Below are 12,493 nucleotides of genomic sequence, written 5' to 3' on the forward strand. Positions count from 1 at the left end.
TGGGATGCCTACTTTAATTGGTATGCAGAAGCTTACAAAAGCCTTCAAGATTCCAGAATAGCTTCGTTAAAAGACTCGTTACAAAAGTCTAATAAAAAACTGAAGAGACAAAAGGTACCTAAAACAAAAGACTAGGACAGATGAGACTAGGGGCGTGACTCTACTGTCCCGTCTTTTCCGCCTGGGCACTCATGTTTTACTAATTCTCTGTCTGTATTGCCTTTCTACTCTGAAGAGACAACAGTTGCCATTTAAAATAAAACTACCCGAGGCTGCAGCCTTTGATCAAAGACTGAACTGAGATCTTATAGTCAAAGAATTTCCTAAACGTAGGGAGGCCACAGCCCTGGCTGAGCTTATGACTTTGTGAGTGTTTTGAAAGGGCCCTGGAGCAAGATGGCAAACAGAAATCCACCAGGCTAACAGGACGCAAGGTCAACAGCTCCAAGGGCAGAGACCCAAAATAACACCTGGGCCTCCTGCGTTGCACACTCCAGGGGTCCAACTTTGAAAAAAAACACTGATCCAAAGATTGACGTCTCAATTGTGATCAACTGGGACAAAGGAAAAGAGATTGTCCTCAATGGTCCTATACAAATTCTTCTCAGATGCCCTCACATCTACCTCCAGGGGACGCCCCCACAGGAGCCCCTCCAAAGTTGGCGGGATCTGACGGAGTCCTTGGAAAACTGCTATGCTATGCCCTTAAACAGCCAAGGGGAAAGAAATTAAAATTAATGAGGTTATTTGATCTGCCAGAAATATTTACTGTTTATCCTGGCTGAAACCTGACAAGATATTGAAAAGGATTTAATAACATGATCAGAAATTTGGCCAAATTGGAAACTGATATTCAGAGCCCGATGGGACTTTTATTTGGCCTTCTGCCTTGTGCTAAAATAAAACAATGTACCAGAGGTAAAGAAGCAAATTGGAGGCAAAGTAATTGGAAGGGGTGATCAGCCTTTGTCATCTGTCTATGATTCAGTTATTTGGGGAAGTGGAAACAGCTGTCTTTGTCTTGCAAATCTCTGCCGGGCTTGAGGTGTGGCCTGAGGTGTGGCTCTGGAAGTTCAAAGTTTACCCACCCTGTTGTCAGTCCCCCAGAACGCATCTATTTCTCTCAAAATGCTTAGAAAGATCAGGACACTGGAAATAAAAGTGTCCTGCATTTAATCTGTGCCTTTGTGACATAAATTTTCTATCCTCATCTTCTCTAGGACCTAAGAGACATTCTTTGAAATGCAAGTGTTTCTCATCAGAAAGAGGGAAGATATTTGGAAATTGGGCTAATAAAAAAATCTTAAATGTCCTCTCCACAAATACTAGCAAAATCAAAAGCTGTAAGATCTCTGCATGTGTTTGTTCATATGTCCATATATATATGTTGTAAATGTGAGATATTTTTCTACCTCCAGATGGTACTGCTAAAATTGATTTGTAAAAGAGCTCTATTTAGTTGGCTTGAAGGCAAGTGATTGTAGGATTGTGCATTCTAGAGTTCACAGGAATAATAATAATAATAATAATAATTTTAACCAAATGTTCTTTCAAGTTCACATGATCTAAGATAATCTTTAGGAAAGAAAAGCTAGTTTAAGTTTGTTGGTTTAATTAAAACATACATGTCTTTAGAATTATCAGCATTAAATATAATACTTTTATTCTACTTACACATAAATTTGTCAAGAGAAATAACTCATATGATGGAATTTTCATAAATAATCTAAATCCAATTATTAAGACCAAATAAATTAAATAAATTTAAGTAGAATAAAAGATTTTTTAGGTAAACTTTCCAAGTAAGTTTCCTAAATATTTTTGGCAACTTGAAACTTTAGAGTTTTGCTAAGTTAAATTAAATGACAGAGACTTATTGAATATCTTGATCATTCCCTAATAAGACAAAATATTGAAAATTAATTACTGAACATAGGTTTATCTACTTTGGGCTTCTTCTTGCAGAGAAGCCAAAGATAAAATCAGGTCTATTAGTAAACATGTCTTGCGTCATGCTTAGAATTTTACTATGAAAAAGCACATATTTCTATAAATTATAAAAAGTATTTATGTCTGTCAATCCACAGAATGTTAATGTAGAAGACAGTTCATAACTGCGTACTTCTTAGTTTTCACTAGAAATTAAGGATTTCTAAGGTTTAAAAATTCTAGCATATGTAATTAAAACTACTGTAAATAATATAAGAAAGGAATTTTATATATGGTCAGGACTGGCTAAGATTGGAATTCTTTTGTACACTGTGTCTGAATAGGCAGTTAAGTGTTCTAAGAGTTGTGTGAAGTTCCTAAAATCCAGATATGTCCTGGTATAATGTTATCAGTCATAATTCTAGTTTATCTTAAAATGTTGTATGTCACAGAAATGGCCAAACTCCTTTGTCTATTTCATTATAATGCATTATTTTTTTAAGTCTTTGTCATTTACTTTCTTACAAATTTTGTTACTCTCATGTTTTTGCAAAGATGCTTCATCTTCAAAAAAATTCATAGAAAGAAAACTCATAAAGCTGAACTGGCTCTGTCATCAAAACTGAGATTCACACTAAAAGGACTGAATCTGAGTATCAGGAAAATGTCCAGCTGATTTTCACGCGAAGGCAGCAGCAATAGAATCTATAAAGATTGTGGCACCTATGAATGAAGCCCATTCTGCTTCTGCAATAAATAACCCCTCATTGCCAGACTTTTGTCATCTCCATGTCCTTGTAACATGGCAACAGTCTGCTCCTGAGTCAGAGAAATTAGGATGGGCAAACAATAGCTGTAAATTAAATGAATACTCAGGGCTACAGGAAACCCAAGATGGCTGCTCCCTGGCAAACCCCATTTTTTAATTTTTGCATTCTTTTACCCACCATAGTGCATTTAAGATGACTCAAATTATGAATCAACATTGCTGGAGAGACTTCTGAAAAACTGCAAAAAGTCTACCAGCAATGTCTGACCTGCTAGGTCCATAATCCTAGGAAAAGTATTGTTGTCTCTAGAGGCCTCTGATCTCCTCCCTTTGGACTCTTTGAACACCTGCAGCGGGACTTCCTTCAGCTGCAACTTAGCAAGAGTTATCAATATGTTCTTGTTACTGTATGTACGTTTTCCAGATGGGTTGAAGCCTTTCCCTGTTACAAGGCTAATGCCCTCACGGTGGCAAAGAAACTATTAGAGAATGTGTTTCCCAATAGGGGTATACCTTCCACAATCTCCAGTGACTGAGGCATTCACTTCATTGGGCAAATCTCTGGAGCCTTAACAAAAGCCTTGCAAACTACTTGGACATATCACCTCTCCTATCAGGCACTGTTAACTAAGCCTTGTGCTGCCAACTCCGGAGAGTGGACTCTGGGATTCATGTGTTGCACTTAGAGAAGGCACCAAACTCAACCGGACCTGCACACCACCCGGTGACCTAAAATTTCAGATTTCCAGGAAGCGAAGCAGACAGCATCTGAAGGAGACAGCTGTCCCAGGATAACTTGACCAGGCCTCTACACCCTTTCCTTACTATTTTTTCTTACTTCATTTTCTCCCTCTCTTTCTTGGAAGGACAGTGCCCCTGTCTGCATTTCCCAATCTACTGTGAAAGAGGAAACCCTCTTTATATGTGGAGGTTTTGGTACTGGCCTTTATGCCTGGACAACCCACTGCCTTGACTGCTAGAGAATAAAAGGACAGCATGCCCTTGCTGTATTCACTATTCTATTCTCTCTCCACAACAAAACGGAAGCCTCCCATTGATCAGTCCCACCAAACCTCTATAACTGCCTTAAATGAGAACTTCCGGGAGATGTGTGTGATTCTGGGTTTGCCTCCACAAGAAGAGCTTTCTCTCCCTGGACTGGAGTAAACGCCAGTGAACAACTGATCAGAAGCCCCTCCCGAACAGTAGGATAGTTGGCCAATTCCCAGCCAAAGCAGTCTCAGTCCAACAACGATCACTTGACTCATTTCCTAAAAATAGTTTTGAATAACAGTGCATCCCCTGATTATCTGCCTGCTGAGCAAGGAGGTATCTGTGCGATAGAAAACACCTCCTACTGTGCAGGGATAAATGCCTCTGGAGAAGTGGGAGCTCAATGACATTAACTTAGGGAACAGGTACATTGGCTACAACAAATTTCACCTCACGATTCATGATCTTTTGATCTATTTAGCCGGTTACCTTCAGGTAAGGTGGTTTAGAAACATCTTACAAACTGGGTTTGTTAGGTTGTTTTTAATTCTGCTCTGTACCCTTGTTAAGCTCTGTATCTGTTGCTTGATGAACCTTTGTAAAAATAACATGCCTAATAAAGTGATGCTAACTCAGTACTTTGAGATGATTTCCAATGCTTATGACCTTAACTGAATATAGACTTTGAACAAGAAATGCTTGAGAGTTCTCCCTACTACCCTTCCTTGTTACTCAAATGTGGCCCCAAGTGGTTCCCGGTCCATGCACTTTTTCTTTGACCTGGGACACGACACCCAGGAGCAGACTTTCCTGGCACCTAGGAGAAAAGGCTACCAAATTGGAAAACCTGTTTTTTGCTTTTTTTGGTGGGGAGGATTGTCCCTGGGCTAACAACTGTGGCAATCTGCTTCTATTTTGTATGTTGGATGCTGCCACAGCACGGCTTGATGAGAGCAGTGTGTAGGTCCACACCTGGGATCTGAACCCATGACCCCTGGCCACCAAAGTGGAGCATGCAAACTTAACCACCAACTTAACTCTGCCACCAGGCTGGCCCCTGAAAACCTAACTCTTGATTAGTGATGTTTACAGAGAAAGATCTTGATCAAAAATGGGAAAATGTTAAAATTAATAAAGGAAACCTCAAACAAAATTGGAGTGAAGAACGCCCTACCACTCATCATCAATTATCCCAAACAAGAAGACATCAGTCACAGACCCTAACAGGAAGAGACACACTTTGCACTCTTAAACAGGAAATGTGACTACTTTGCTACTCGAGCAGGAGGAAGAAAGACTTCCTTCTTGCCCAGCAACAAGTCCAGCCAATCAAAAATGCCACAGCTCAGCCAATGAGAAGCCGTCATCACGGGAACTTTTACTGTCCTCCAATGAACTTTCATTTATCCTTGCCAATGACTTCTTTCCCTATCCCACCCTCCTTACTATAAAAGCCTTCCGTGCTGTGTAACCCCTCCGGGTGTCTCTCTGCTTGCCAGATGAGATGCTGCCCAATTCACAAATCTTCAAATTTACTCAGTCAGATTTTGTTTTTTAACACTATCCAGGCCTCTGGGACCCTCATCAAAGACTTACAGGGAGCAGGGAGGCTGCCGCCACCGGAGCTCTGGGCTTTGTTACACATCACGCAATCCTCTGACAAGCTGAGGAGAAGGAAGAAACCCGAAGTGTGATGAACCCCTTTCTTTTCCACCCACAGCAGCTGTTTGAACACTGAATTCATAGTTCCACTGTTCTGAGTAATTTGTGATGCGCCGCTGAATGAAGCATGGCGCGGCCCAGGGCGAACTTCCTCCGAGAGCCGTCCTCTCTTCCGTCAGAGGTGGGATTGCTGTAGAGACACTCGCTGCCCTCAGCGGCGGAGGCTCTGGGAGCCCAGCCCTAAGCGAGGAGCCTCCGGCCAGCTGAGGGGCAGCAGGACTTGCGCTCTGGCTCAGCTTCCCTTCTCGAAGCATACTCTTAAGTGAAATGGTCGCTCTCGGCGTTTGCTAGAACCAAAGATTCTAGAGCACTCGTTCTTTTTCAAAGCCAGCCCCCGAAAGGAGGCTCAAAACAAAAAAGTAAAGTCAGAAGCACATTTGTTCAACCCCCATCATGTGTCTTGTTGCCTTCGGTGCAACCCCGCCAGCGTCCCCAGAATACCTCCTGCCTCGCCATGGCAACAGGACCAGGGTGAGCAGGCTGGACGGCCATCCTCCGGAAACAAGAGTGAGCCCGCACTGGCCCCGTGCCTTCATCCTGTCCAGATGCGTAGATGTGGAAGCACGGGGTAGCAGCCTGGCCTGAATCTCACACCCGGGGCGTGGCCAAACGCAGAGAGGCGTCCTTCCTGAGAAGCTGGCCTTGAGCAGCTCTGTCGGGAATCAGCAGTGTTCTATCTTGGAATTTTAAGCACCCTTGAAGAAGGAAGGAAGATCTTGAGGGTTTCCCAAAAGAGGCATGGTTGAGTTTGAAGGAGCTTTGAAAAATCATGAGTTTACAGAGTTGAGCAGGCCTTAGAATTTTCCAATATCCTCTTTTCACTGTTGAGGGAAGTTGAGGGAACAAGACCCAGAAACGTGGCATGATTTGCTTAAGGTCACATCCTCATGAGAGACAAGGTGGCAGTTCCATACCTGAGTTTTTGACATTGCCAAACAGTTCTGCTTTATCACTAGATGTTTTCTTTGGTTGTAATTTCTCCTTTGCCCAAAGATTTTAAAGAACTGACTTTATAGCTTCCTGTTGGAAGGATGCCCACTGGTAAGCACTGTTTAGGTAACTCACGAATTACACTGACTTTCTAAATAATTAAAACATTTCAACCTCAGAATGAATTTGATCCAGACCCAGTATTCGTGAATGGTGAAACAAAATCACTAGAAACACAGAATAATTAGGACGCACAGACCTGCATCAAATGTGATTATAGCACAGTCAGTTCAAAGGAAAATGGAATTCAACGTACCAGGTACTAAATTATGCCAAAATTATGGGTGTGTATTAGCAGCGTTTAACAAAATAGGATTACCTTCTCTGGGTTTCATAAGGAGCACCAAAGTGCTTGCTTGAGCAACCTAAGAAACATGTTAATGCAGATGGCGAGACAGAACAAGGGCCAAGGGCCCTGGGGAGAGGACACAACAGATGTTCGCTGCAGCCTCTGCATGTTGAAAATTGCCTCATCTGTCTTCCTTTATTAGAAACACACTATCATTACTGTAATCTAATATTATTTGTTTTAAGGGAGAGGAAAATAAAGAATCTAAATGCATAATAGCCCATGCAAGGTAAAATGAAGTAGTGTCGGTACTTACAATGAAGATAAATAAACCCACAAATCCAGAGACAGAGAGAGAGAAACAGAGAGACAGAGAGAGAGAAAGATAAACAGAGAGAAAGAGAGACACAGAGACAGACAAGGAGACAGAGACACAGAGAGAGGAGGGAAAGGAGGGGGTTAAGAGAGAGAGTCTCTTCATTCAAGAATTTGGAGCCCCACCTGGTCCTGAACCCTCTTTTCCACTCTGGTTCCTGTAAAATTAATCCAGGTCCCCCCTGCATGCCCCAGACCACTTCTCTTCGCTGGATAGTATCCCAGCCCGTCCTGTCAGAGGCTTGAAGTTGACTGCTCTGGATGCCCACATAAACATGGTAAAGCTGGTGTGCTTTCATGGCTTCTGCTGACAGTCCAAACACTGTTGTGTGGCCCTGTCCTGTCTCAGGAACTGGTGTCTCAGGCTGGGCTCCCATGAGCATGTGCTGAAGGATATAAGTGCAGGTAGTGACCCCAGGAGGCACTGTTGGGATGTGGGAGTAAGGGATATAAGGGACGAGAAGGGTCCTTACTAAGGGAAGGATGACAGTCCTTCTGGGGACCCCTGGGAGACAATGCAGACTTGCACATTATCCCAAATGAAGGTCAGGAGAAGTGGTGTCCTTACTCATTAATCCCTGTCAGCCACTGGTTGAGGGCTGCTCCCAGCTGGACTGACATGCTGGCCCACCCTTATGAGGCCAGGTGGCTTACACCTGCCCTCAGGCGAAAAGTGGCAGGTGACAGCAGCAGAGTCCATCTGGGCTATGTGCATGGGAATAGCAAATACCAGAGTCCTGTGGATGGGGCACCAAGAGAGTCTGCAACAGAAAATAGCATCTGGTTGATGCACGCAATAAATATATTCCCTAGTGGGTAGGATCATGCTTTGAAAACTTACCTTGACTACACAGAGCATCCATTAGCTATGCCTTAACAGACTCTATGAAAATGGCATTCTATTGGCTGCATTTTCATCTAGCTAATATCTATTGTTTAATAGGGTGCCACCCACTACTAAGCAGGAATAGAGTCAGGGAATAGGAAGGAAAAACACCAGAAAAACTTAAGCTGCCATACACAGTATAGCGGCTCAAAGGCAAAGACCTTGGTGTCCAGCAACTCTAGCTTGGAGACCTGTCTCTGTTTCTTATCAGCTGTGTGCCTTTGGGCAAGTCAAAGCCTTCACATTCTTATTAAAAGTCATGTACACATTATAGGGTTATTCTGAAGATTAAATAAGTCAATGAATGTAGCTTGCTCAGCCCAGTGCCTGACAAAGATTAAGTCTCAGTAGATATCAGCCTCTTTGCTCACAGAGGAATCCACTCCTTTGAGAGTCCATGAAAACAGAAAGGAAGAGACTAGAATGTGTAAAGAAGAGATTGTCAACAAGTGAAATGCCTTCTATCCCAAAGGTAGGTCAAAATGTCCCTGACAAATGTCACCGAGAAACTACAACACCTGCAGCATTGCCCAGAGCTGAGGGAAGTGTGAAGGGGCAAGAAGACCAGGTCTCTGGCCTCCAGACGCCGACCATGTAATTGATGCAATGCTTTACACCTTTACACGGGTAATTGGCTAGTGGTGCTCAATGAGCTGTGGCCAGTGATGCACTGACTGTCCTTGTCCAGGACAGAGAGGATATGATTCAGAAGGGATTTGCAGGAAAGATTTACAGAAAATGAGAGGGGTTTGGGTTGGGATCTCAGAATGCACCATTGCTCAAAACTTCTCTCCTCACCTCAAAACCTTAGAGTATACAAAGTGTGTATGTGTGTGTGTGTGTGTGTGTGTGTGTGTGTGTGTGTGTGTGTGTGTGCGGGTGTGTCCATCCATGACAGCACTGGGAAAAAAGAGCATCTCGTTGATATCGGACCCTAAGTGAGTTCACTCACTCGCATAGCAAGCCAATCTCTGACACCAGGTGTACTGGAAGAAAGTAGGAATTTTATTATTGCACAGCACTGAGCAAGGAGAGAGGGCAGCTAATGCTGAAATCCCAAAAAGCTAAAAGGAAGGGTTTTTATTTGCAGTTTTAGGTGGGTGGGGAGCATATGGCCTTGCTGGTTGGAGCTTTCCCACCAGCCTGTCTTTGGCCTTGAGACTACTTGCAGAGAGGAGGGAGCCCATGACCTTGCTGGTCAGCAGCTTTCCCACCAGCCCATATCTCTTTGTGGGGAGGAGATAATGAATTCAGGTGCTTGTCCTTGGTGGTGTCTGTCTCCACGGAGGATAGTGGATTCTGGAGCCAGGAAGCCAGAGAATAAGCAGGGAAAGAGTGTTTTAGTTTTAACCCCATATATGCTGGGTTTAATGTAGGAAAACTGATATCAGGGTCGGTATCCCATTGGTGAAATTGAAGGTGCATGTGTAAAAGGCACTGGAGAAAATAAACGTCAGTAAACGGTGAGAGAAGATTCTTTTCAAGGAAAAGGGTCAACCAACTTGTCTCTTTGCAATCTCAAAGACTGCTCAAGTGGCAGTGCAGCAGAGAGACGCCAGCCTAGTGGAGGAGGACAGATGACTGAAGAACCTGCTTTTAATTTGGGCTTAAACATGCAAAATTAAGTTATTCCTGAGGCTGCTTGAGATTAGGGTACCAGGGGCATTAGTGAATGTAGCACTAGCCCCCCAAATCAGTCCTGAATTGCCATGTCACCAGCAAGTCACATGTCTTTGCTGTTCCAGAGTGGTTCCTCCATAAAATGCGCATCTGGCCTGTCTTACCTCACTGGAATCATTGCTGTGGGGTACTGGACTGTTTCATTTCTCAATATGCTCAGTGTTTACAGTGCTTCAGAGAGAGAAGCTGCAGTGCAGAAATGTTTAAATTGCTTGGAAAACTGTTTCAAGATAAAACCTAAACTCCTCAGGCTAGGTTAGAAGCAGAGGGCAAAGGAGGCACTGATTTCAGTGAGAAAACAGAACCTGAGAAAGTTATGTGGGCAACCCATTTAACTCCGCATTTGTCTATCTGTGAGAGTGACGTGCAACCTGCAGCTGGCCCCAAAGAGTGCTGATCAACTTAGGCCGTCCCTCAGCCCGCCCCCCCTCAACTGCCTGTCGTGAGGGTGAATGAGTATATTTTAGGGGCCAGGATTCAGGGTGCAGTGTGAAATCATGGGAGAGCGGGCATCTCAGTTGTTAGAGCCCCAAGGAGCACTCTATGAAGCGCAAACAGCTTTGTCATAGCTCATGATAGGGACAAGCTGCTGAAACTCAGAGGGCATTATTTCACTGGTTTCTGAGACATTCCTGAACTTCCAAGACAATGATTCTTAGAGTCTAGTGTTCAAACCACAGGGATCTGAATCGCTGGGATGTTGTCGTGAAAGATAATTTTGGGAAAAGAGCATTCTCTGTGACTCTGTTGACATAAAATAAATATGCAACAGAACTTGGGGTTATAACTGGTATATTTAACAGGGTGGATGCTGTGGGGACCCCATGGGAAATTTCTTTGTTTTTCTCTAATTTCTGCCTTCAAGCATGCTTTGTCAGTTTCCCTTTCTCATCCCTTGACTGAAATTCTAGACATTCCAATAGTTTTCCTGTTACTTTTGATGTGGGGTCGGTGAGCCGAGGAATCGAAAGAAAGATTTCTTAGACTCTCAAGATCTGGCAGTAGTGCTCTTTTATTTAGAGAATAGTGTGGAATAGCATGGGGACAGGACCCATGGGCAGTCAGAGCTTCTGCTGCCGCCGCTTCTGCTGCCCCCGCTGGCATGGGGACAGGGCCCATGGGCAGGCAGAGCTCCTGCTGCTGCCCCGAGTTGAGGGTTAGGGCTAATTTTATAAGGCATGGGTACGTGACTTATTTTTACTGGAAAAAGAAAAGATGATGTAAAAAGTCATTAAATGATTTCAGTGCAGATGGGGTCTGGTTATTGTGCGGTCATATAACTTTAGATACGAATCTGGCCATATAGATCGGCATGTAGGTGAGGATGCCCTGGGCTTCTCTCCCTGGGGCAGCCCTAATTCATACCATAAAAAAAGTCCACTGGGTCGTATAGTTTGGCATGTAGGCCAGGTCACCTTGGGCTTCTCTAGCTGGGGCAGCCTTAATCCACATCACTTTCAGTTATTACATCAGACTCATTTTTAGGCACAAAAAAGTCCAGTCCAAGCTAACTCAAAACTGCACTGTCTCATCCATTCACAGCTTTCTCCTCTCCCCTGCTGGAGAGAAGAGATGGGGGCACTGCGGACCCTCCAGAGGATGCTGTGGTCCATCCCCACAGCATGTGGGGCTGAAGCTTGGGTTTCCTCAATCTGGCAGATACCCAACGGGACAGGAGAAGCCTGCCCTCCCCACAGGTTCCCCTCGCTGAGGGGCTTTGTCATGAAAAAGAACAGCAAACTGGCCAGCTCCCAGCAATGCGCTCGCTCCCTAGTAAACTCTACATATGCAATCCATGCCTTCCAGGTGAAGGCAGTGTTATGACAATGAGGGAGAAAGAAGCTATCCTTTAAGAGAAACCCACCCTATGGAGACAGCATTGTGAAAATGAATATTTGACAATGTTTTCATTGCTATGTAATGTTATTAAGAACAATAGAAGCATATCATCTCAATATTGCTCTCATCTGCATACTATGAAAATTTGTAAAAAAAGTCTTCCAAATGAAAACATTCTGTGGGGTTACAAAGTCATTCATTAAAAACAACAGGAAAGATAGAAATTTACAGCAAAGGAAACATCTTTGTATAATAGGTAGATAGCATTGAAAATGAATATTAGGATTTAGAGTGCATAGCAAGATTTTACACCTGTAAGGTATTTTTGTCTGCTATCACAGCCTTTGAAACCAAATATCAAAATAAATCAGTGTAAAGTGTACTCTCAGACTGCTATATTACAAAATGTTAAAAAACAATTTTCAAAATTTTTGAAGCATATTTGTTCCTATTGCTCTCACTGAAGTATTATCATTACTAAAAATTTGTACTGTTGATAAATAAATGTTTAAAAAGTCCTTCATGTCATATTCATCACCTATTCCTATATGTTTTAAAATATAGATATTAGTAAATTTGTACGTGTACACGTGCACATGACATAGAAATACATATATAAACACATACACGTGTTTATAACTACTGTCGGTGAGGTCACATGACCAGAATTCTTACACTGAAAATCAGCAGTGCGTAGCGGCCCCCACTGGCTTAGGCAGTCCCTGCACCCCAATCATCAAGGCAAAGGAAGGCCACACACAGGGCTCATGGCACGTCCATAGTGTCGTCCATGGTGGTACTCTGCATCCGAGTCACTCGCTGGACTATGTTGACTGCATGGTGAGTCCATCAGCCCCCCATCCCTGGGATGCATGCCTGAGCCCCAGAGGACTGGGATGCCGTGCAGGACGCCTGGCCCTGTGCTCTCACAAATCCAAGGTGCAACCACAGCATGTCGACTTTATCAATAGTCCAGAAATGGAGCCAGCAGCCTGGGACAGGCAGCCACGCATTGTTACTA

This window comes from Equus asinus, chromosome 15 (genome assembly GCF_041296235.1).
Source record: "Equus asinus isolate D_3611 breed Donkey chromosome 15, EquAss-T2T_v2, whole genome shotgun sequence".
NCBI lineage: Eukaryota > Metazoa > Chordata > Mammalia > Perissodactyla > Equidae > Equus > Equus asinus.